This window comes from Theropithecus gelada, chromosome 16 (assembly GCF_003255815.1).
Source record: "Theropithecus gelada isolate Dixy chromosome 16, Tgel_1.0, whole genome shotgun sequence".
Taxonomy (NCBI): domain Eukaryota; kingdom Metazoa; phylum Chordata; class Mammalia; order Primates; family Cercopithecidae; genus Theropithecus; species Theropithecus gelada.
The window spans coordinates 12,791,116-12,816,211 of record NC_037684.1 but is presented as its reverse complement, the minus strand read 5'-3'; the positions used below and the strand labels follow the sequence as shown (position 1 = coordinate 12,816,211).

The following is a 25,096-nucleotide window of genomic DNA, read 5'->3' as shown; positions in this document are numbered from 1 at the left end:
TATAGTTCCAGCTCTGCCCTAGACTTGCAACATGACTTCTCTGAGCCTTAGCTGCCTCCTTTTTAAGATGGGAATAGGCCGGGTGCTATGGCTTACACCTGTAATCCCAGCACTCTAGGAGGCCAAGGCGGGCAGATCACCTGAGATCAAGAGTTCGAGTCCAGCCTGGCCAACATGTTGAAACCCCATCTCTCCTAAAAATACAAAAATTAGCCAGGCGTGGTGGCAGACACCTATAATCCCAGCTGTTCGGGAGGCTGAGGCAGAAGAATGGCTTGAACCTCGGAGGTGGAGGCTGCCGTGAGCCAAGATCATGCCATTGCACTCCAGCCTGGGTGACAGAGCAAGAATCTGTCTCAAAAAAAAAATAAAAAAATAAATAAATAAAAAAAATAAATAAAAAGATGGGGATAGTAATTCCTATGTCACAGGGTAGTATAGAGATTAATAGAGGCAAGCAATTGGAAAGAACTCTGTAAAATTGCAACAGTCTCTTCACAGGACATTCTTTTCTTGCTGTCAAATCGTTTCCCTCCTTTCCATATGGAACCATAAGCCCTACCAACCAGTGAACTGTTTGCCCCTCACAAACATGGCAAGCAGGGGCTCCCACAGTGAAGGAAGCTGTCCTCTCGGGTGGTGGAGGGAGGGGAGGGGATGCTGCAGTCAGAGCAGGATGTTCAGGGCCGGAGGACTAGGTGTCTGAGTGCTGGGCATACCTTAAGCTTGCTATCCTAGTAAGACTGTTTTAGGTGGGTCACCAGGCAGCATCTGTTCTAAGAATGCCTTTGTCTCATGTCCCCTAAACACAGAAGAGAAGCCATCCGGGTGCCTCTCCGCAGAGCCTTTTCAGAGAGAGGAGCCCATGGCCCAGCTCCAGAGCCTGGCGGGCTGGGTGGCAACTCTCTGCACTTGTCTGAGGCAGCCTCACCCTGCTCATGGGAGGTCGAGACCCACATGCCAAACCAGACACACATATGGAGAAGATTAGCCCAAACATGCAAAAGAGACAGACCAGCACAGGATGATACAGGGAAAAAGGCTGGTTTGGTACAAACCCCAGAAAAGCATGCCACTTGAGCCCATCATGGGCTCAGTTATGGGCAGATAAAGCTCTTGCCAGACCTGGTGAAGGGCTGAGGATTCAGGCAGGTCATCGCCTCAGGCCAACAAGCACACCTGCCATGTGCTGCGTACACACTGAGAAGCCACGCCAGCCTGGAATGACACAAACTTGTTCTTTGTTCATGAGTTCTCGCCGCGAGAATTCTCCCTTCACTTTCCCTCACCGCTACGAGTGGGATGTAGGAAGGATTATATTATTTGAACCTTTTTCTTTTTTTCCTTGCATTTAAAAAAAGTTAAAAATAAAAACTTAAAAATAGAGATGGGGTCTCACCCTGCTATCCAGGGTGGGTGTTGAACTCCTAGGCTCAAGAGATCCTCCCACTTCAGCCTCCCAAAGTGCTGAGATTACAGGCATGAGCCACTATGCCTGGCCTGGACATTTTTCTTGAGGCTAAAGTTGTTTTGAACTAGTTCTGGGCTTGAACCTGGTGACCTCCTCCTGTGCCAAGGTAGGCGGCCAGGATACTCTCCAATAAAGGGATGGGGCATCTGGCTGCTTGCCAACCCTCTCCCCACTCCCAAAGAAATTTCAGAAGCTCCAGTGAGCAGACCCTGTCAGAAACAGATCCAGAGAACAGAACGTCCTAGAATGAAACAAGGCAAAGCACTTGTCACATGCTTTATGAAAGGAAAAACTCTGAAGATCAGCAGGAACCTTTGGCAATTGTCCAGCCAAAGAGCCCCCGTCCCACTCCAGCCCCCATCTTCTCCACCCCTACCCCTGTGTGCTGAGGGTTCTAGGGCTGCTACTCTTTCATGTATATTTCTCTGACCTTTCTGGGAAAATTGGAAGCTCCCAGAATGCAGGACAGGGTCTTATATGCTTTTCTCACCTCTATAAAAAGCACCTATCGTAGTTTTCAACAAGGAGCTGCATTTGTTCAACAGCTCCCCGGGCACTGTGCTAGTGCACACTCACCACTGAGAGAGGCCCTTTGGGAGGTGGTTTCACCGGACCCGGCAGGGAGATGGCAGAACTGTCGCACAATGATTGCAGGATGTCAGCGCTGGCAGAGACCATTCACCACCATTGGCTCATTTTGCAAATGAGGAAACTGAAGCCCAGGGAAACAAAGTTACTTGTTCCCAGTCATGCTATGGAGTACAGTGATAGTGCTGGGATTAGAACTCGGGTCTCCTCATTCCCTGGCCATTGCTGCCGGAGTCCTCTGTGCACTTCAGGTGTCCCCTGTGTCCACACTGGCGGGTGTTTCTGAGGAATAGCCAGATGGGCACGGGGATCCTGGGGGCCTGTGGCTGTGGAGGTCTGAGAAACTATGGAGTCTACAGAGTGGGAATGTGAGTCTCAGCTTCATCATGGACTTAGCCAATTGGCCACAGAGGCACATGCCGACCTCTTTCATAAAACCTTCCACTGAGAAGAATGGCCTGCTGCCCAGGGAATGAAGGCCTGCATTTGGGGGCCCAGGCCAATTCAAAGTGAACACCTGGGAAAGTGAGAAAGTACTGGTCGGGCATGGTGGCTCATGCCTGTAATCCCAGTGCTTTGGGAGGCTGAGTCTGGAGGATCACTTAAGGCCAGGAGTTTGAGGCTGCAGTGAGCCGTGATTGCGCCACTGTACTCCAGCCTGGGTGACACAGCAAGACCCTGTCTCAAGAAAGAAAGGAAAGGAGGGAGGGAGAAGAGAGGAGGGGCAGGGAGAAAAGGGAAGGGAAGGAAGGCAGGAAGAAATGAAGAAATAAAAAACCTACTCTTAGCCTTTCTCTCAGCTTATGAATAGAACTAGAAATTTCAGAGACCATCTTCAGTGAATTGAAGGCTTTTCAACTCAGAAGAGGCCTCCGGGCATCTAGACTAAATTCTGTACCGCAACCATTGGTTTACTTGGCAATTTCCCCCCTCAACAATAAGTTCTGTTAGGGCAGGGACTGTGTCTTCTTCATTTTTGTATTTCCAGTGTCTAACAGTATCTGCTAAAAGGAAATTCTCACTAAATGCTCGCTAAATGCTCTGAACTTGATCATCAGGGACAGCTGCTCGAAGAGAGAGCATCTTCATGGATAAATTCAGCAAGGCGCTGCAGGTAAGCTTGGAGGAGGCGGTGAAGGTGAGCGGCGAGGACGAATATAGGATGGAACCCCATTTCCTCCTCCTCACCCTCACCCGGAGCTATTCCATAGTCAGTCACCATTCCTGCCCTCTCACTTCTGTTCTCTTCAAAAGTCTTTACTGTTATTTCTGATTAGAAAAATAATAACATGGCCTGGATGTTTCTGCCCTCCCAAAGTTTATATTAAACCCTAACCCCCGATGTTTTGGTATTTGGTGGTGAGGCACATTTGGTCACAAGGGTAGAGTACTCATGATAGGATCGGTGCCCTTAGAAAAAGAGCCTGCTTTGGGCAGGCATGCTGGCTCATGCCTATAATCCCAGCACTTTCGGAGGCCAAGGCAGGCAGATCACCTGAGGTCAGGAGTTCAGGACCAGCCTGGCCAACATGGTGAAACCCCGTCTGTACTAAAAATACAAAAAACTAGCCGGGCGTGGTGGCGGGTGCCTGTAGTCCCAGCTATTTGGGAGGCTAAGACAGGAGAATTGCTTGAACCCGGGAGGCAGAGGTTGCAGCGAGCCAAGATTGTGCCACTGCACTCCAGCCTGGGCGACAGAGCGAGACTCTGTCTCAAAAANAGACACAGAAAGATGATGGCTACCTGCAAACCAGGGAGTGGGTCCTCACCACACACCAGATGTGCTGGCATTTTGTTTTTTGTTGTCTTGCCTTTTGAGGCAGGATCTCACTCTGTCATCCAGGCTGGAGTGCAGTGGCACAGTCAGGGCTCACTGCAGCCTTGACCACCCCCGGTGCAGGTAATCCTCCCACCTCAGCCTCCTGAGTAGCTGGGACTACAGGCACACACCACCATGCCTGAGTAATTTTATATTTTTTGTAGGGATGGGGTTTCGCCATGTTGCCAGGCTGGTTTTGAACTCCTGGGCTCAAGCGATCTGCCAGCCTTGGCCTTACAAAGTGTTGGGATTACAGGTGTGAGCCACTGTGCCCAGGTTTGCTGGCACTTTGATCTTGGACTATGGTTTCCAGAATTGTAAGAAATAAACTTCTGTTGTTTAAGCCACCTAGTCTATGGTATTCTGTTGCAGCAGCCCGAATTAACTGACAATGGTAATTGTAAACTATTTGAACTGTATAAAACCACAAAACAGAGTGAGAATTCCCTGTTCGTTTTTGTTGTTTACTTCCCCAGAGACAAGCACTGTTAGTGGAGCTTTATGCTTCTAATAGTTTTTTTTCCTCTATAGGATCATATCATACACATTGTTTTTCACCTGCTTTTTCAAAACTTAAAAATGTTCTTAAGGTTTTTTAAAAAAGCTATAGGTTATTCCATGACATATGCATACCAAAATGTATTGTTACTCTCTCTACAGACCAACAATTAAATTATTTTGTTTTTTTCCTTTGCCATTACAACAGTGCTTTTGTCTATATCTTAATACTTTTACCCATATTTTTGTAGAATAAATTCCGAGAAGATAAATTGCTGGGTGAGAGAGAATAAACTATTAATGTATAATGGTTACTACCAAACTGCCTTCCAAAAAGTGTGCACCAATTTACACTCCCACTGCCAGTGTCTCATCAACCATTCCAGACCTTAAAGTCACACCTACCACTAAGTTCCTTGAAATGGACGTCACCTTTGTGTTATTCAGTCAGACCTTGGGTGGGGTACAGTGGCTCATGCCCATAATTCTATCACTCTGGGAGGCTGAGGCAGCCGGACCACTTGAGGCCAGGTGTTCGAGACCTGCTTGGCCAACATGGTGAAACTCCATCTCCACCAAAAATACAAAACTTAGTGGGGTGTGGTGGCGCCTGCCTGTAATCCCAGCTACTCGGGAGGCTGAGGCAGGAGAATGTCTTGAACCCAGGAGGCGGAGGTTGCAGTGAGCTGAGACTGCAATACTATACTCCAGCCTAGGTGACAGAGTGAGACTCCATCTAAAAAAAAAAAAAAAAAAAATCTGCTTCATTTTCTATTTGCTCCCTTGTTTCCACATACTTGCCTGTTATCTAACCCTCAATATAGTCTCACTACACTTCTATGACATCATAAACATTTACATTTATTATATTAACTTGTAAATGTCTCCTTGACTCTGTAGTCCAATTGCCTCTAAAATTAATTTTTTAAAATTTTGTTTATTTTAATTTTAATTTTATTTTATTTTTGAGACGGAGTTTCACTCTGTTGCCAGGCTGGAGTGCAATGGCGCGATCTCAGCTCACTGCAACCTCCGCCTCCTGAGTTCAAGTGATTCTCCTGCCTCAGCCTTTCTAGTAGCTGAGACTACAGGCACACGCCACCATGCCCGGCTAGTTTTTGTATTTTTAGTAAAGACAGGGTTTCACCAGGTTGGCCAGATAGTCTCGATTTCTTGACCTCGTGATCTGCCCACCTCGGCCTCCCAAAGTGCTGGGATTACAGGCATGAGCTTCTGCGCCCGCCTGTTTTGTTTTTTAATTGAAAATTTTATTGCCCTTTTATATTTCCTTTAAAAATATTTTTCCCTCTACTATTTGTCATTTCTTTTTTCTTTTTTTCCTCTAACAACAAATACAAATAGATTTTGAGTTGCCTAAAGGGAGAGATGGTGTCCAATCCATCTTTTTATCACCTCCCATTCTTCTCTCCCCATTCTTTCCTAAGGAAACACCTAGACCAAACACCTCTTCTGTGCTGAAGACCCATAGATCCGAATGTGGGTTTCACATCTTCACATCTCCACTGGAAATGCAATGTAGCCAAGCCTCCTCCTCCATGTGACTAGGAGCTCTTAGTGAATGACATCAAATGAGTGAAATAAGCCAGAAAACTGGGGAGCATCCTTAACATCTGTTCCTCTCCACCCACCCATGTCCACTCCATAACAAAGCCCTGTGGAATCTGCCTCCTAAATAACACTCATTACTGTCCACTTCTATTTGCTACTGGGCCAGCCTAATCCATTCCATCATCTTCTACTCGACTTCTCTAACAGTCTCCTGTCTTCCACAGTGAGGCCAGAGTGATCTTTTCAAAACTCACCCTCTGCTGAAAACATGCTTCTCATTTAGGATAAAACTAAAGTTCACATGAGCAGCAAGACCCCACAGTCACCCCAGGCTATTCTCTGGCTTAGGTGCTGAGCTCCAGTCACCCAGGCCCTCTTTCAGCTCCTTAAGCATTTCTTTTTCCTCTTCCCTTCTTACCCCCTTTGCTGATTTATCTTACCCATTAGAGCCAAGCTTCAATGGGACCTCCTTAGGGAAACTATCTCTGCATACCCTTTTCAGATGCTCTCATACCACATGGAATTTTTCCTTCATTATACTTCACACAATTGGTAATTATGTTAATTTGTGAGATTATTTGATTAATGTCTTTTCCCCTCCTAGACCACAAACTTCACAAGCTCCACTGTGTCCGGGCAGAGTGTATGTAATAGCACACACAGTGAGCATTTATAGAGATCTGATGGATGCCAAACAAATGAATGGTGGGCGCTTAGTAATGTATGACAACATGATTTTTCACTCTATTTTCTGCTGAGGCTTCCCTGCGGCATATTTTAGCCAGATTTAATGTGGATACAGATACTGTGAGTCTCTAGTGAGAGAAACATTCGGCATGACTGGGTCCCAGATGACAGTCCCCAGGGACCACCCTATCCTGTTTATCTTGCCACCAAGACCAGGAAAGATGGAGACACTCATTTCAAAAACACCTCCCTAAAAAAGCCCCTGCTTTGTGGAGTTGGCCCATCTCTCTCCTGCCGGCCATCATCAGGCCTGTGACTCCTGGAAACCAGCCAGTTATTCTTTGAAAACAGGGCCCTGTCACTTTAAGATTTTAGTCCCTTGCTTGGGCCATATATCAATGCTCCCTGCGGCAGTGGCTGTGCTGCCTGCTGTTCAAATTTGTCCAATTAGACACAGCCCCATGGGGTGGAATTCAGTGTGAAATGTGCCTGCCACTGACCAAGAATGAATTGGTGTGGAAAGCCCTCAGGGAGAGCCAGTGCAGGTCTTCCCAGGAAAGGCTCACCACCCTCCGGGCAGTGCCCATATCCCTGGGGCAGAGGGTCACCCTGCAAGCCCTGTGAGCCCTAATAACTGCTCAGGGCAGGGTGGGGAGAGGCCACCCCGAGTATGTGCGGGACAGGGCGGAGGTTGAGAATCAGCCCCCACAGATATGAAAAGGTCAGGGCGCCATTTGTACGGTTGTTAGTTACTTGCAATGGTCTCTATCAGCCACACAAATGCGATTCTGTCACTCCATAATGTTAGTTAAATGCTAGCCTGTGGTCCTGTTGTGGTCCACAGAGACACAGAGTCAAACATTCAAAAAATTCCCATCAGCAACTCATTTGGCAGTGTGGGGAGGGCGCTTTAAAGCACAGGCTAAGTGTGCGTGGCGGGATGGTCTCTAGGGGAAATGGTTTTAAGAGAAGAACTTTCAGTGTCTCTAACAAAAAAATCTCCTTTGCAAGAACTCTCTAACTTAATTTTTAAAATGTTTCCTCCTTCTCCTCTAGCAGCTCAAGCTTTTCTTCTAAAACTCTTGGAAGTCTTAGAAGGTTAGACTTTTGAACACAGAGAAATTTCAGAGATCACATAGTCTACATCCTCTTTTTTTTTTTTATTTTAATCTTAATTTTTATTTTTTTCATAGAGATGAGGTCTCACTAGGTTGCCCGGGCTGGTCTTGAACTCCTGAGCTCAAAGGATCCTCCTCCCTTCTGAGATTATAGGAGTGAGCTACCGCGCCTGGCTGGATACCATTTTATAAACAAGGTAAATGAGATGAGGGACAGGAAATGACTCAGCCAAGGTCAAACAGCCAGTGGCTGGCAGGGCTGCAAGCCAGGCTGCTGACTCCAGGCCCACCTCTTACTTTACTGTCATTCAGTGCTGCCTTCCTTTTGGAGGCGATTTCAGTTTGATTTTTTAACACACAGCCAACCCAGGGTCAGGATATATATAGATATACCACAGTCAGGATATACTAGAACTGGGATTAAACACACACATATATTACATGTACATATATTAATACTGCCACACATACTTGGGGCAGCCTCTCCCTGCCCTGCCCTGACAGTGATCAGCCTTGCAGGGGTCAAACGGGTGAATCTCTGCCTTAGTGTAATCCTAGTTCTAGCATCCTCTGTGTGATCAACTCACATATTAGCTCTGGGCTTCAGTTTCATCAATGTGTATGATAAAGGAGGTGGTGTCTCTCCCGCCTCTAATTCACTCACTGATTGAAACCTTTCTTGAGTGCTTAGCGTATGTCTGGCACTGGGGATACAGAGAATCAGAAGGGTGGGGTCCCTGCCTCTGGAGAAGTTCGCAGCCTGATGGGAAGAGTCCCAGTATGTCCCATGTGCTAAGTGATCTAGCAGAGGCTTACAAGAGCACACTGAGAACACAGAGGAAGGCGGCTCCAGCCGAAGAAGTGTGAGGATTCCAGCTGGAAATCCCCAAACATCTCACAAACACTTACCTCGTCTCCCGCCCAGCCTTTGACAATGAGCTATCATTTTCCTCCAGGAAGAATGTGCAAACAAGAAGGGAAGAAGCGTCTGGGAAAAAGGAGAAACACGGGGCCAAGGAACCCACACAAGGGCCAAGGGGCTATGGATAAGCGAGGGCTGCCTGCTTCTGCTGGATCGCTTACCAGCAGCTGAGCACCGCAGCAGGCCACTGACCTCCTGGGGACTAGGCACCACGGGTGATGAATGGTCCCTGAATCCTTGGAGGGAAGTGGCCATTAAGGAAACAGAGGCTCAGCTTTTGACAGAGATGCCATATGGAGGAAGGAACTAGAGACCTTGGTCACCAATTTCTCTCCAAATTCACCAACCCCCTCCACACCCCCAAGTTTATAATTTTGAGAACCGCTAAGATATTTCTCAAAGCCTTTTTACATTATCAACAACTTTTCTCTTCCAAATCAATCCTCCCAGGTAGGAAGAATTAGCTTCAGTTCACAGAATAAAAAACCAAATCCTAAATCAGTTCAGGGCCACTCCCGTGATTACACAGCTTACCAGGGAGGGTCAAAGCTGAGACTAGAACCCAGGGCTGGAACTCCCTTATGCTAATCGCTCACTGCACTACTTATTTCCATGTTGTAGCTGAGTGTACCACATAAATTCATATTTAACCAGTGAGATTTAAGAGGAGAAGAATAATCAGAATGGGTTATAAATGAGTCCTTCCCCCTGGGGAAGTCTGGGCTCTAGACAAAAGTCTTCTCATTTTTAAAAGGCTCCCCTTTGTGAAATGAACAATCTGGCCCATGGTCATCAGCTGCCTAAAAGACCGCTGGGTTACAGTGAATTTCCCATGTGATGCTAAATCCATGTGACCATTCTCCTTTTTCTTTCTTTCCCTTTTTTTTTTTTTTTTTTTAAAAACCAGCTGCTTAGCAGCTCAATCAAATTAATTGTGGCACTTTCAAAAGCCATCAAAATAGCCACAACACTCCTTTAAAAAAAAGGAAGGCGCCTTGTTTTCAGAAAAAGATGTAAAGTCCTCACCCCAGGGTACTCAAACAGATATTTATTCCATGACAATTTGCCCCTTTCTCCCAGAGGACCGCCCCCCACCCCACCTCTCTCTCTCTCTTTCTCTCTCTCTCTCAAGAAAGGCTTAAAAATATCAACACCAATGAGACTATACTTTTGGCTTACTTCTGCCAAATTTTATTTTCAGCTTTGGGTAACTGGGAGTTCTTTATGGTCAAGGACAAAAAAACAAGAGGCTGGAAAAACCTCATTAAAAAACCAACTAACACAACTCACTTGTTTGAAATGAAGTGAAGGCAGGAGAAAGGAAGGAAAAAGGAAAGAAGGGTGGGAGGGAGAGTGAGGCCATGTTCTTGGCTGTGCCTCAGATGTGAAGAAATGTCACAGCCGAATAGTGGCTGAGTTACAATCTCACTCCTTAGAGGAGGGCCGAAGGCTTGAAGGGATGGGTGTAAGCCTGGCAGGCAATGCTGGTCCTCACCAAGGGTGAGGAGAGAAAACAATTCTTTCTGATCTTTAAAAACTGCTCAGTTTGACAGGTCCCCTAAAACAGTCTCCCAGAGCCTAGCCCCTTCCTTCAGAGCAGGTCCCTTGCATTTGAGCAAAGAACCTTCACACATGAGCTCACTCATGCCTCCCAATGCTAATCCGAGGAAACAAGTGGGGCTGGGTGCAGTGGCTCACACCTGTAATCTCAGCACTTTGGGAGGCCAAGGCAGGTGGATCACCTGAGGTTGGGAGTTTGAGAAACCCCGTCTCTACTAAAAATACAAAAAGTAGCTGGGCGTGGTGGTGCATGCCTGTAACCCCAACTACACAGGGAGGCTGAGGCAGGAGAATCACTTGAACTTGGGAGGCGGAGGTTGCAGTGAGCTGAGATTGTGCCACTGCACTCCAGCCTAGGCAACAAGGAGGAAACTCTGTCTCAAAAAAAAAAAAAAAAAAAAAAAGTGGGGATAAGTGTTAGTATCCACAATTTACTTAAAAAGGAACTAAGCTGAAGCTCGGAGATCAATAACTTGCCCAAGTTCATACAGACTGCAAGGATTAAAATCCAGCCCTCCAGCATTCTCCCCACAATCCCCCAGTAGAAGCATGGCCAGATCGGAGAGCACCAGGTCAGTTTCGTTCTCAGAGACTAGAACCATTTGCTGCTGGCCTTCTTAGGGCTTGCACTATTGTGAAGAATCCCTGATGATAAAGACCAAATGCCAATCCAACTGTCAGTCAACAAAGCAAGGTTCCCTGAGGGTGAAGGGATAAGGGCACAAGTAGCCTGGCGGCCTGCAGGGGCATCCAGATGGCCCAGGGAGGAAAGTGTTTCCTGACCACAGTCTCTTACCACCCGACACAAAACGGCCTCTTCTTGAGGTCATCAGCCACTCCCCATTGCTGCTTTTGCTCCTGCATTTCCTCATGGCCCAGGACTACAATCAAGCTCTTTGAAACAGGTCATGAGCTTCCCCAAGAAGCCACAGTATGAATGGTGAAGGGAGATGGGAGGTGGGGTAGGAGGAATGTGAGTCTCTTGGTCAAATTAAATCAGGATCTTTCTTCTTTTGCTAACGCTCTGTCCTTACTTGGGTTAAAAAGGTGCTACCATTTTATTTCATGGCACATCTATTCAGAGGATGGGATGTTACAGCAAAATGAAGAGCCTGCCTTAAACAAATGAAGAGCTAAGGGAAGCTGGAGATACATTTTTAGTTATGTTTGTAAAGCTCATTAGGAAAAAAAAAAAAAGGAGGCCAAAAGACACTAAATTAAGGATTCAGAAGACATGAGTTCTAGTCTCAGCTTTATTATTTCTTAGCTGGATGATATGGAAAATCTTAAATTCTCTGGGTCTTTTTAAAAAGAATCCATTAAATGAACTAATAGTAATAATCTTTGCCTGTATTACAGCATGCTTTAATGCTCATCTGAGATAATGTGTTTGAAAACCCTTTGTAAAACATTACGTATGTGCTATATTATTATTATGACTGAAGAGCTGATTACATGTGTTTCAGGCAGACTGAAGAAACCCTCTATGTTACTTAAGAATATATATGAAACATACATCCAAAGCAAATATTAGAAAAGGTTTAATTATACCCTCTGGGTAAAGTAGGTAAATGTTTTGTGACTCAAGCAGAAGAGAAATAGGCTGAGAAAATTTGTAGTTGAATATATTCATTTTTTTTTTTTTTGAGACAGAGTCTTGCTCTGTTGCCCAGGCTGGAGTGCAGTGGTGCGATCTAGGCTTACTGCAAGCTCCACCTCCCGGGTTCATGCCCATTTTCTTCCCTCAGCCTCCCAAGTAGCTGGGACTACAGGCGCCCGCCACCATGCCTGGCTAATTTTTTCGTATTTTTTGTAGAGATGGGGTTTCACCATGTTAGCCAGGATGGTCTTGATCTCCTGACCTTGTGATCCACCCACCTCGGCCTCCCAAAGTGCTGGGATTACAGGTGTGAGCCACCACACCCAGCCTACAGTTGAATATATTCTTTTGCCATATTCCTTAGCTAAGAGTCCAAGGGATGAGTGAGGAACCCCGATCTTTTGGTTCATAGTGCCACTGTCTAGGAATGGACCATCTGATGCAGAAGGAAAAACTGGGCTGTGGAGTAAAAGAGACTTGAGTTCAAATTCCACTTGAAAAGTTCTCATAATAAATGCATAGAAAAAGACTATTCTGGCCGGGCGCCATGGCTCACACCTGTAATCCCAGTACTTCGGGAGGCCGAGGTGGGTGGATCACCTGAGGGGAGGACTTTGAGACCAGCCTGGCAAACATGGCAAAACCCGGTCTCTACTAAAAATAGAAAAATTAGCTGGGTGTGGTGGCAGAAGCCTGTAATCCCAGCTACTTGAGAGGCTGAGGTAGGAGAATGCTTGAACCCAGGAGGCAGAGTTTGCAGTGAGCTGAGATTGTGCCACTACACTCCAGCCTGGGCAACAGAGCAAGACTCTATCTCAAAAAAAAAAAAAAAAAAGAAGTAAGAAGGAAAAAGAAAAAAACTATTTTATGAAAAATTGTGAGTTTATGCACAAAGGAAATTTATTTATTTATTTTTTTTTTTAAAATTTATTTATTATTATTATACTGTAAGTTGTAGGGTACATGTGCATAACGTGCAGGTTTGTTACATATGTATACTTGTGCCTTGTTGGTGTGCTGCACCCATCAACTCGTCATTTACATCAGGTATAACTCCCAATGCAATCCCTCCCCCCGCCCCCCTCCCCATGATAGGCCCCGGTGTGTGATGTTCCCCTTCCCGAGTCCAAGTGATCTCATTGTTCAGTTCCCACCTATGAGTGAGAACATGCGGTGTTTGGTTTTCTGTTCTTGTGATAGTTTGCTAAGAATGATGGATTCCAGCTGCATCCATGTCCCTACAAAGGACACAAACTCATCCTTTTTTATGGCTGCATAGTATTCCATGGTGTATATATGCCACATTTTCTTAATCCAATCTGTCACTGATGGACATTTGGGTTGATTCCAAGTCTTTGCTATTGTGAATAGTGCTGCAATAAACATACGTGTGCATGTGTCTTTATAGCAGCATAATTTATAATCCTTTGGGTATATCCCCAGTAATGGGATGGCTGGGTCATATGGTACATCTAGTTCTAGATCCTTGAGGAATCGCCATACTGTTTTCCATAATGGTTGAACTAGTTTACAATCCCACCAACAGTGTAAAAGTGTTCCTATTTCTCCACATCCTCTCCAGCACCTGTTGTTTCCTGACTTTTTAATGATCGCCATTCTAACTGGTGTGAGATGGTATCTCATTGTGGTTTTGATTTGCATTTCTCTGATGGCCAGTGATGATGAGCATTTTTTCATGTGTTTGTTGGCTGTATGAATGTCTTCTTTTGAGAAATGTCTATTCATATCCTTTGCCCACTTTTTGATGGGGTTGTTTGTTTTTTTCTTGTAAATTTGTTGGAGTTCTTTGTAGGTTCTGGATATTAGCCCTTTGTCAGATGAGTAGATTGCAAAAATTTTCTCCCAATCTGTAGGTTGCCTGTTCACTCTGATGGTAGTTTCTTTTGCTGTGCAGAAGCTCTTTAGTTTAATGAGATCCCATTTGTCAATTTTGGCTTTTGCTGCCGTTGCTTTTGGTGTTTTAGACATGAAGTCTTTGCCCATGCCTATGTCCTGAATGGTACTACCTAGGTTTTCCTCTAGGATTTTTATGGTATTAGGTCTAACATTTAAGTCTCTAATCCATCTTGAATTAATTTTCGTATAAGGAGTAAGGAAAGGATCCAGTTTCAGCTTTCTACTTATGGCTAGCCAATTTTCCCAGCACCATTTATTAAATAGGGAATCCTTTCCCCATTTCTTGTTTCTCTCAGGTTTGTCAAAGATCAGATGGCTGTAGATGTGTGGTATTATTTCTGAGGACTCTGTTCTGTTCCATTGGTCTATATCTCTGTTTTGGTACCAGTACCATGCTGTTTTGGTTACTGTAGCCTTGTAGTATAGTTTGAAGTCAGGTAGCGTGATGCCTCCAGCTTTGTTCTTTTGACTTAGGATTGTCTTGGAGATGCGGGCTCTTTTTTGGTTCCATATGAACTTTAAAGCAGTTTTTTCCAATTCTGTGAAGAAACTCATTGGTAGCTTGATGGGGATGGCATTGAATCTATAAATTACCTTGGGCAGTATGGCCATTTTCACGATATTGATTCTTCCTATCCATGAGCATGGTATGTTCTTCCATTTGTTTGTGTCCTCTTTTATTTCACTGAGCAGTGGTTTGTAGTTCTCCTTGAAGAGGTCCTTTACATCCCTTGTAAGTTGGATTCCTAGGTATTTGATTCTCTTTGAAGCAATTGTGAATGGAAGTTCATTCATGATTTGGCTCTCTGTTTGTCTGTTACTGGTGTATAAGAATGCTTGTGATTTTTGCACATTAATTTTGTATCCTGAGACTTTGCTGAAGTTGCTTATCAGCTTAAGGAGATTTTGGGCTGAGACGCAAATAAACTGGAAAATCTAGAAGAAATGGATAATTTCCTGGACACTTACACTCTTCCAAGACTAAACCAGGAAGAAGTTGAATCCCTGAATAGACCAATAGCAGGCTCTGAAATTGAGGCAACAATTAATAGCCTACCAACCAAAAAAAGTCCAGGACCAGATGGATTCACAGCTGAATTCTACCAGAGGTACAAGGAGGAGTTGGTACCATTCCTTCTGAAACTATTCCAATCAATAGAAAAAGAGGGAATCCTCCCTAACTCATTTTATGAGGCCAACATCATCCTGATACCAAAGCCTGGCAGAGATACAACAAAAAAAGAGAATTTTAGACCAATATCCCTGATGAACATCGATGCAAAAATCCTCAATAAAATACTGGCAAACCGGATTCAGCAACACATCAAAAAGCTTATCCACCATGATCAAGTGGGCTTCATCCCTGGGATGCAAGGCTGGTTCAACATTCGCAAATCAATAAACATAATCCAGCATATAAACAGAACCAAAGACAAGAACCACATGATTATTTCAATAGATGCAGAAAAGGCTTTTGACAAAATTCAACAGCCCTTCATGCTAAAAACGCTCAATAAATTTGGTATTGATGGAACGTACCTCAAAATAATAAGAGCTATTTATGACAAACCCACAGCCAATATCATACTGAATGGGCAAAAACTGGAAAAATTCCCTTTGAAAACTGGCACAAGACAGGGATGCCCTCTCTCACCACTCCTATTCAACATAGTGTTGGAAGTTCTGGCTAGGGCAATCAGGCAAGAGAAAGAAATCAAGGGTATTCAGTTAGGAAAAGAAGAAGTCAAATTGTCCCTCTTTGCAGATGACATGATTGTATATTTAGGAAATTTAAAATCTAACCTCAAAGATACATACTACTTCTTAGTCTAATGTCATTATAGCTACTGAGTCTGACCAAAAGCTAAAAGAGACACAGTCCTGCACTAAGGAGAAAAGAAATTACTTTAGTTGATGTCAAAATGACAAGTCATCAAAAAATTGTGGTTTATTCAGGAAAAAAAAATCTCTTAAACAGACCTAGATGTCCTGGCAAACTTTTGAATTTAATCTCGTGATATATTATAAAAAAAGAAAAAAGAAAAGAAAAAAGCCTCTATAGCATATCAAGCAAATTTTATAAAAATATGATCAATACATTTGACATATTATTTAATTATAATTTTCAGTGACAGAGACAATATGAAAATCTAGAGTCAACATTCTGACAGTGGAATAAATAAATAGATATAATTATTCCTCATACTAATCCCAACAGAATTGTAAATTATCAAGCTAGACTGTCCATCTGAGTTCTAAGGTTTCCTTAATATAATGGAGTTTAATGTAGGGGGTGTCATATCACCAAGATTATGCCCTTTTATTAGAATAGAAAGCTCTCTGAGGATTTCAAATTCAAAGGGTCAGAATGACCCTGAGCTCTCTACATATTGCTAGTATTCCCCGACCCTGGCTGCCTACTGGGATCAGCATGTGGAGAAGCACTGTAGCGAGGGGCCTAGGCCCAGGGCAGAGGGAGAAAAAGGAGTTACGAATAACTGTGCATTCTCCCAATCTTGGAATCACAGACTTAGAAGTGGAAGGGCTTCAGAAATCCTCTAGCCTGGCCGGGCCCGGTGGCTCAAGCCTGCAATCCCAGCACTTTGGGAGGCCGAAACAGGCGGATCACGAGGTCAGGAGATCGAGACCATCCTGGCTAACATGGTGAAACCCCGTCTCTACTAAAAAAATACAAAAAAACTAGCCGGGCGAGGTGGCGAGTGCCTGTAGTTCCAGCTACTTGGGAGGCTGAGGCAGGAGAATGGCGTGAACCCGGGAGGCGGAGCTTGCAGCGAGCTGAGATCCGGCCACTGCACTCCAGCCTGGGCGACAGAGCAAGACTCCATCTCAAAAAAAAACAAAAAAAAAAAACAAAAAAAAAGAAATCCTCTAGCCTTTACCCAGATTTGTACAGAGCAGAAAAATGAGGATCAGAGAAGAGAATGAACTTGCTCAAGATCACATGGCATCCTGGCAGAACCAGGTCAAAACCCAAGTTTCACGATGCACAGTACAAAGCTCCTTCTATGTTACTCCGGGAGTGAAAGCATGTGCTGAGGTGGTCAGCTAGCACATGGCCAATATAGCTGCGGCTATTATCATACCAACGGGAAGGAAAGCACTCTCCAGCAAGGGCCAAGAGAAATTACAGTTAACATTTAACATGATGGGACCAACTTCAAAGACACTCCAGCTGGACTCTAATAATGGGAGACGAAACTGCTAACCCTAGCAGAAAGTTGCAGGGGGACAACTCTGGTTGGAAATAGCACATGTCCTGAGAGCAGGAATGCTCTTCAGAAACCCCAACACAAGGTTGCTGCCTCACTGTGGGGTGGGGAGGAACACGGGAAATAACCCTTCATCTGTTGGCAGTTCCACCCGTGATTAAGTGGTGCGTCCCTTGTTAATGCCATGAGACACTTCAAAATGCCCACATTTGTCAATTGGGGGAGGGGAGGAGGGGCTGCTGATGTCACTGGGAGAGGGAGATGGTGCCGTCTTCAAGAAAGACTACATTTGGTTGTAACAGTAGGCAGGGAAGACAGGAGAGGAGAGGGCTGCTGTGCCATCACCACCAAGGAGTGCAGACAGGACACCGTAGATTCTGGAGCTGACAAGAAAGTTTCCAACTGAGAAAAGTCAGTTAATTCTGGAACTTCTATTCCTGCCTAGATGGACGTCACCTGTAGAACCCTCAGTAACTTCTGGCCACAGTTTACATCTTAAATGAAGAGCTGATTCCACCTTGCAGAGAAACAGTCCTAGCCATCCTTTTTTGGTGTGTTCTAGTCACCTCCCAGGGCCCTGACTCCTGGTGTGATGGTGGCGGGGAGGAGCTGAGAAGCGGGCACGTAGCTCTAGCAGCAGAGGCAGCCTCTGGCCCTGCTTCCTGCACAGCCTGGACACCTGCAGCACAAACCCTGTTCTTGCTGTGCCTTCACTGTTGGTCCTACACACCAGGCCTGCCAGAACAGCCTTGCGCGTGGCCTTCATTCAGGCTCTTCCTGAATCCCCACCCACAGACCTCACCAGGGACCTCTGTTCTAGTCTGCCCTTAGGTGGCTAACGGGGAGGAGATTCCACATCAGGCCTCCCGCGGCAGGGCCCTTGGCTGGCTCTGTGTCTCTGCTCTAATTACTAGGCTTCTGTCCTATCCCTGAGGACAAGTTCCCCAATCTGGGTATTGGACCCCTGCCTTGATGGCCTTCAGTTCTTAGGAACAACTGTGCCCTACTTACCCTGCCAACTACTACTCTCTCATCCCACCCAAAGGGGTCTCACGGGATTCTCAAGGTGCTATTGAGGCCTCACTGCCAGTTGCCCCTAATGGTGCTACTACCTCACTGACCCAGGTCTCTATGCCGAGCCCTCTCCTAGAGTGACTTCACCCCACCGTCAATGAAGCCCTGCATGTTGCCATGAGCTGTACGTTCCTGGTCCATGCCCCAAACACCAGGAATTGTCTGGTTCACCCGGCCTGACTCAGCCCAGCCCTACAAAGCAGGTGTTTGGGAAAAGCCTTTTTCCCAATAAAGGCAATACGCTACCAGTAGATGAAATAATGAAAGCATATGACCTGTTACTTAGGAAGTGTGCCTTTACATTGTTTTATCCTATCATACTGTATATTGTGTGTCGCAGGTGGGCTCTGGAGGAGTCCCCTCTCTCTCCCTAGCCTTTCCACTTTGTCTCAAGCCAGTGAAGATAGCAAGAAGACACGGAGCAGGGGTCTCTTAAAAGCCTGGCAATGAAATGCTCAAATTGATCAAATACCTAGGGCATAAGAGCTAAATATAATATAATGGATATAATATATAAGTATACTAAATTTGGAGAGAAGACACTCCTCTTTAGGACCCTACACTTTTAAAACAAAGCAGTGAACGGAATTTTTGTATATGCTACACCTATCTCAGAACTGTTTAAGCCTCCCAAACTCTAATGGTACCATCAGTGTCTGAGGTGAGAGGGAATTCTGGATCATATAGTAGCCATTTTACAGAAGGGCTGGCAATGGCTGGAGTTAGCGTCTCACACAAATCGATAAATACACGAGGAATTCCTTAGTGGGGAAACAGCTAAACATGATTTAAATTGAAACTGCTAATTTAATAAACCTACATGGCAGGAATGATTGTACATGACCCCGAGGAATCTAGCACAGCACACACAGTCAAGCAGATGTTTGACTAAAAAGAGAAGGGGCCACATCATTCCGAGGGCGTGGATTTCTTTTCCGAAGAACATACCTCTTCTTTTCCTTTTATTTCACCCTTCTCCTTCCCTCTCTCCCTCCCTGTAGCCTTTCCTTTATTTTATCAGGTACCAGTTGCGGGCCCCTCTGAGCCTGCCTAGGAGCAAAGAGGAAAGCTGTGCAGAGGTGTGCTACTGCAGGGAGCCATGGAGGGGAAACAGTGGTATGTGAAGGCAGATGGGAGGGCAGAGGTGCTGGGTGAGGGGCATGTCAAGGGAAATCTCAGGGACCAGTACCAACAAAGGCATGGGGCATGAAAATTATCTCTTCTGCTGCTCTTAGAATGACATCTTAGGCTTTCCTTAAAAAATACCCACATCAGGCCGGGTGTGGCGGCTCAAGCCTGTAATCCCAGCACTTTGGGAGGCTGAGATGGGCGGATCACAAGGTCAGGAGATCGAGACCATCCTGGCTAACACGGTGAAACCCCGTCTCTACTAAAAAATACAAAAAACTAGCCGGGCGTGGTGGCGGGTGCCTATAGTCCCAGCTACTCGGGAGGCTGAGGCAGGAGAATGGTGTAAACCCGGTGGGTAGAGCTTGCAGTGAGCTGAGATCTGGCCACTGCACTCCAGCCTGGGTGACAGAGCGAGACTCCATCTCAAAACAAAAAAACAAAAAAACAAAAAAACAAAAAAAACCCAATAAAAACAAAACCCACATTCAGCACACATTTACTAAGTACCTGCTATATTACTATTACTATTATTATTATTATTTTGAGATGGAGTCTCACTCTATCACCCATGCTGGAGTGCAGTGGTGTGATCCCGGCTCACTGCAACCTCCACCTCCTGGGCTCAGGTGATTCTCCTGCCACAGCCTCCTGAGTAGCTGGCATGACAGGCACATGCCACCATGCCCGGCTAATTTTGTAATTTTTAGTAGAGATGGGGTTTCACCATGTTGGCCGGGCTGGTCTCAAACTCCTGACCTCAGGTGATCCACCCGTCTCCACCTCCCAAAATGCTGGGATTAAAGGCGTGAGCCACCACACCTGGCCAGCACCTGCTATAGATGGTCACTATCCTAGACACTGGAGAACACAAATGAAAAGGGAAAATCCTGGTCCTAAAGAGGTTCACTGAGAGAGAGAAGTAGGTGGGTGGACAATGGAGGTGACTTTAGGGTGTCAGTTGCGGGTCCCTCTGAGCCTGGCTAGGACTAAAGAGGAAAGCTGTGCAGAGGTGTGCTACTGCAGGGGAGCCGTGAAGGGGAAGCAGCAGCATGTGGAGGCAGATGGGAGGGCAGAGGTGCTGGGTGAGGGGCATGTCAGGGGACATCTCAGGGATCAGTACCAGCAAAGGCATGGGGCATGAAACAGGGGTCAGTCAGCTTGGTCAGATTCCAGGACCCACATGGGGAAGCACTGAGGGGTGAGGCTGAGGCTGCAGAGTCCTTGGGACAGGAAGAGGCACCCCAGCATCACTGGGGCTCACTGGCCCATACCTGGGCTTTGCCAATTAACCATGCTGTGCAGCCTCTTCCATGGGCTTCTTTGCTCTAGGAAGCCTGAGGCAAGAGCAATGGCACCGCTGCCAGCTAGCGTCCGCTCTGAGACTGCTCTGCGTGCCCTCCAACGTCTCAGAACAGGAGTGCATTGGCTGGCCGCTGTGGCTCACACCTGTAATCTCAGCACTTTGGGAGGCTGAGGCAGGTGGATCCCCTGAGGTCAGGAGTTCAAGACCATCCGGGCCAACATGGTGAAACCCTGTCTCTACTAAAAATACAAAATTAACCGGGCGTGGTGGTGGGTGCTTGTAATCCCAGCTACCCGGGAGGCTGAGGCACAAGAATCACTTAAACCTGGAGGTGGAGCTTGCAGTGAGCCGAGATCGCACCACTGCACTCCAGCCTGGGTGACAGAGCGAGACTCCGTCTCAAAAAAAAAAAAAAAAAAGAAAAGAGAGTGCATGCTGAGCAGTGTGGTGTGTGGAGGGGCCTGCCGCTGGAATGCTGGGGAGAAGATTCAAGCATTTTCCAGGCACCCTGTTCCTCAGATGGGTGAAGAGGAGTTCCAACATCAGACAAGTGCGGCAACTGCTAAGAGCATTCAAATTTGGAATTCCCTCTGGTGGCTGAAATCAACACTTCTCACAAAGGAAACCTGGACAAGTCCGATCTGTAAAGAGCATTATCCACTCCCCATGTATAGTTTATTGGCCCAGAATATCAGGTTAGCAAGCTGAAGTAATTAAACATCAAGCCAGCTGTTTTAGGCAATTAGGTAACATTTTTCATTTAGGAGACCACACAACAGAGGGGAGAGAATAGGGAGATAAGACCTGTGTTTTGATTTACTAAAGTCTCTGTTGCAGATAAAGCCCAGCTTTTTGGAACCCTTCAGGCAATTACTATTTCAGGCTTGGCAAGCACTTGAGTCTGAAAGTAACTATTGGGCTTGTCTTGGCAAGACTCAAAGTCACTGTAGCTGTAAGGTTGTCCCAGGCAGCGGTGGAGGGGAAAGTCAGTGGCAAGAGGAAGCCAGGAACTGTAGAGTCATTAGGAGGGCTGTTGCAGGCTTAGAGCTCAAAGGAGGCCAAATTCAGTCCTCCCACAACATGTTCTTAGAGAGGGAATGCGGTCAGATGGTGAAGGCCCAGGCCTGCTGGGCGGGATTCTGTGGTTCCCTTTCTGGCATCGGTACTTGTCAGCTCTGTGGGCGCTGTTTACACTCCCTGCCTCAGTATCCTTTCCTGTAAAAGAAGAGAAGGACCAAGGGCTTTTAGGTTTGTGGGAGCAAAAGGAAGAGGTGCAACCGGCAGGCTGCTAATGGTGCCAGATTAGTACAAAGGGAGGAGAAGACAATGTGGACATTAGAAGATCAAAACGTGAACCTCCTCCCTGCCACGAACTGACAAGGTGACTCTGTTCAAGTCACTTCCCCTGTGTGTGCCTCGGTTTCTAAAGCATCAAACCAGGGAGCTGGACTAGGCTAGATGATCCCTAAGCCCCTTCCAGTTCTGGCATTCTACTATCCGAAGATGCCAAGCAAGATAAACTGTTGGGCAGAAGGGAAGTAAGATTTTCTTTGAATGGAGAAGCCTGTGTGCTGCCAGCCGGCTTCCCCTACGAGACTCTGGAGCCAGCACTAAGTATGGGGCCGGGCGAGTGGGGCTGGCGGAGGAGACAGCAGGCCCGCATGTGGTCACTGGCTCCACGGCATTGAAACATCTCTTGCTTGAGCTCTTCCTCTTAATTGGGAGCTTGCCTTTCCAGTTGTGTATTTTTATCCTGTGCCCTGGAACCCAAACCATTAGGTTTGTAGCCAAAGGCTGCTTCTTGTTTAATCGTTAACTGCCTGGGCCCTGAGGAGCTGTACCCTGGCCGGAAAGTCCTCCTCCAGATGCTGTACCTCTTCAGCGAGCCGGACCCGAGGGAGGACGCCGAGCTGGACCCGAGTCCAAGCTCTGTCCTCCAGCCTTGGAAATAAATCCCCTACGTTGTCTGGCCCACACAAATCCCAGTTCAGCCAGGCCTCTCCTGTGGGGTTATTCTGGTAACAAAATGCTTGAGATCAGCAATTCTTTTCTACTCTTACCCGCTCTCAGAGAGGAACCAACTGGACTATTCCTTAGGCTCCACTTTGTGTGTCTGAAATGTGGTTGAAAACTAATATTCCAGATGTTTCCTCATATTTTAAGTAGAACCGCAGATTAAGCTTCCTATAGGAAGGTAGTAGAGCACAGTGGAGGGAGGGCAGTCTTTGGAGTAGAATCATGGCGTTGAAATCGTGGCCACACCCTTTACCAGTTGTATGGCACTGAGAAAGTATTGGTTCTTTGAACCTTAGTTTCCTCTCCGAGCGAAGTAACAGCATTCGCTTTCTCTACCTGGCAGTAATCGCCATGAATCCAAAGACTGTTTTGGTCATCGCTATGTTGTAGTCTAAGCCTAACACGGAGTAGGTTTCTCAATCAATGCTACTGAGTCAGTGATTAAAAACCTCATGGGATTTTGAGGAGATCAACGAGGTGAAAGATGGGAAATGTCTAACTTTGTACCTGGCACTTGGAAAGTGCTTATTCACAGGCTGGCAGTGCTTGGAGACACATTTCCTCCACCTGAGTGAGGTGGATGCTCAAAGGGGAATGCAAGTGTTCGGTTATGCCCCCTTAAGTTGTGAAGAGGCCATCCTGTGGGAGAAAGGGCAGGTACTTAGCAAGCTCTTTGACTGTAACCAGTCCTGACCCCGAGGCTACTGCTGAAGCTCAAGCTCTGGCAATCAGATACAGAGCCACTGATGTCCCCGATGGTGGTAGGGGGCCCTGCAGAAATACCGATGGCTTCCTGGCCTTTAGGGTCTTCCAAGGAGATTCATAAAACTAGACCAGGGCATGGAAACCAGCATCCCGGGGGCCCCTGGTACACTAGACTATTGTTCCAGGACAGAAGCAACTCAGATCAAAATGGTGAGTAGGATTTTTCCTTGCATTGGCCACAATACATATGTTTGTTCAAGAAAAAAAAGTTGGAGCAAGAAGACATGAACGTCTGCTGCTAAAGAAAAGCCTGTTTGTGCCAGCCACAGTGGCAAGATTGTTCAGGGAGTCCATCCTGAAAGTCCAATTACTCCAACAGCATGGCCAAGGTCAGTGTCAATTTGCGGTGTGCCAAGTGCTCCAGCCACTTCAGTACCAGATGTGAGTCACACAGGGGACCTGTCTTTCGGGAGAACTGGCATCTGCTGGACTTGCTAGCCCCTCTGAGCCTATACCCCCGCGACTCCTTGCTCCCTTTCCCTTCCTCGGAGAGACCTGTCTAATAGACCCCTCTATAGACAGCAAATAACCACAACATGCAGAATCCCAGACTCGCTTATGGAGAGTTGGATCCACTGTCACCTAGCGGGTGAATGAGGGAGAACACTGGGACTCGGCAAGGGCCAGTACCTCTTCCTGACAGCCTAGGGCCCACATTTTAGGATCAAGAGATCAAATGATTCTCCCTTCCTGCTTTGTTTCTAACAGGACACCCAGAAGCCACAACAATCTGCAGAAGTACAGCCTTATGAGGTTGAGATGTGGCGTGACCTACTTACGTTACACCTGACTTAAAAACGTATCTCTTCAACAAAGGGTGCCAAGATCCCTTCTGCCATATATATATATATATATATATATATTTTTTTTTAAACGGAGTCTCGCTCTGTCGCCCAGGCTGGAGTGCAGTGGTGTGATCTCAACTTACTACAACCTCCACCTCCCAGGTTCAAGCGATTCTCCTGCCTCAGCCTTCTGAGTAGCTGGGACTACAGGCGCCCGCCACCACACCAAGTTAATTTTTTGTATTTTTAGTAGAGACAGGGTTTTACTGTGTTAGCCAGGATGGTCTCGATCTCCTGACCTCGTGATCTGCCTGCCTTGGCCTCCCAAAGTGCTGGGATTACAGGCGTGAGCCACCGCACCCGGCCTCTGCCCTATATTTTAAGGGGATTTAAGAGCAACAATTTACCTCCCAAGTTCTTCAAGCACATACTAATTTCTCCAAACACTGAATAACATATCCTAATATGGATTTAAAAAACAAATATCCGAATGTTTCACAGACCAAACAGCCTGACTAGAGATCTTTAATTTGGACTGTGCTGTGAAGGATGTAACTCCATCAACCACAGCAAGATCCAATCTTGGAGAGGTGCCCTCACATAGACTCTCCAATCTCTGATGACGGTGGAAAGTTTTTCCAAAGAAAGATGGTTTTAAATTAGTCTTAAGGAACACCTACATGTGCTGACACGGAGAGTAAGTTGGGCTCTCTGTATAGTATGATCTCAAACTTTTAAAAGGAAAAATATATACATATCACATTTAGGCACATTCACACAAGATATGTGAAAATAATAATAATTTTAAAGTAACATCTACATAGCATTTACTGCCAAGCAGTAATTTTTGGGGCAGGCAGTATTCTAAGTGTTCCACACATATTAACTCATTGAATTTTCACAGGAACCCGAGGATGTAGGTATACTATTTTACACATGAAGAAACCGAGGCACAGAGAGGTAAGTAACTTGCTCAAAGTGACACAGCTATTAAGAGACAGGGTTGGGATTTAAAGTTGAAGTGAACTGCTCCAGCTCCAAAT

At 46.0% G+C, this 25,096-nt stretch overlaps 1 protein-coding gene across 6 annotated transcripts in view; it reads right to left on the bottom strand.

The window, feature by feature from the left end:
• The window catches only part of BCAS3 (BCAS3, microtubule associated cell migration factor), a 707,187-nt gene that overhangs the window by 62,219 nt on the left and 619,872 nt on the right, over positions 1–25,096 (bottom strand). The gene's annotated exons all lie outside the window — the stretch shown is intronic.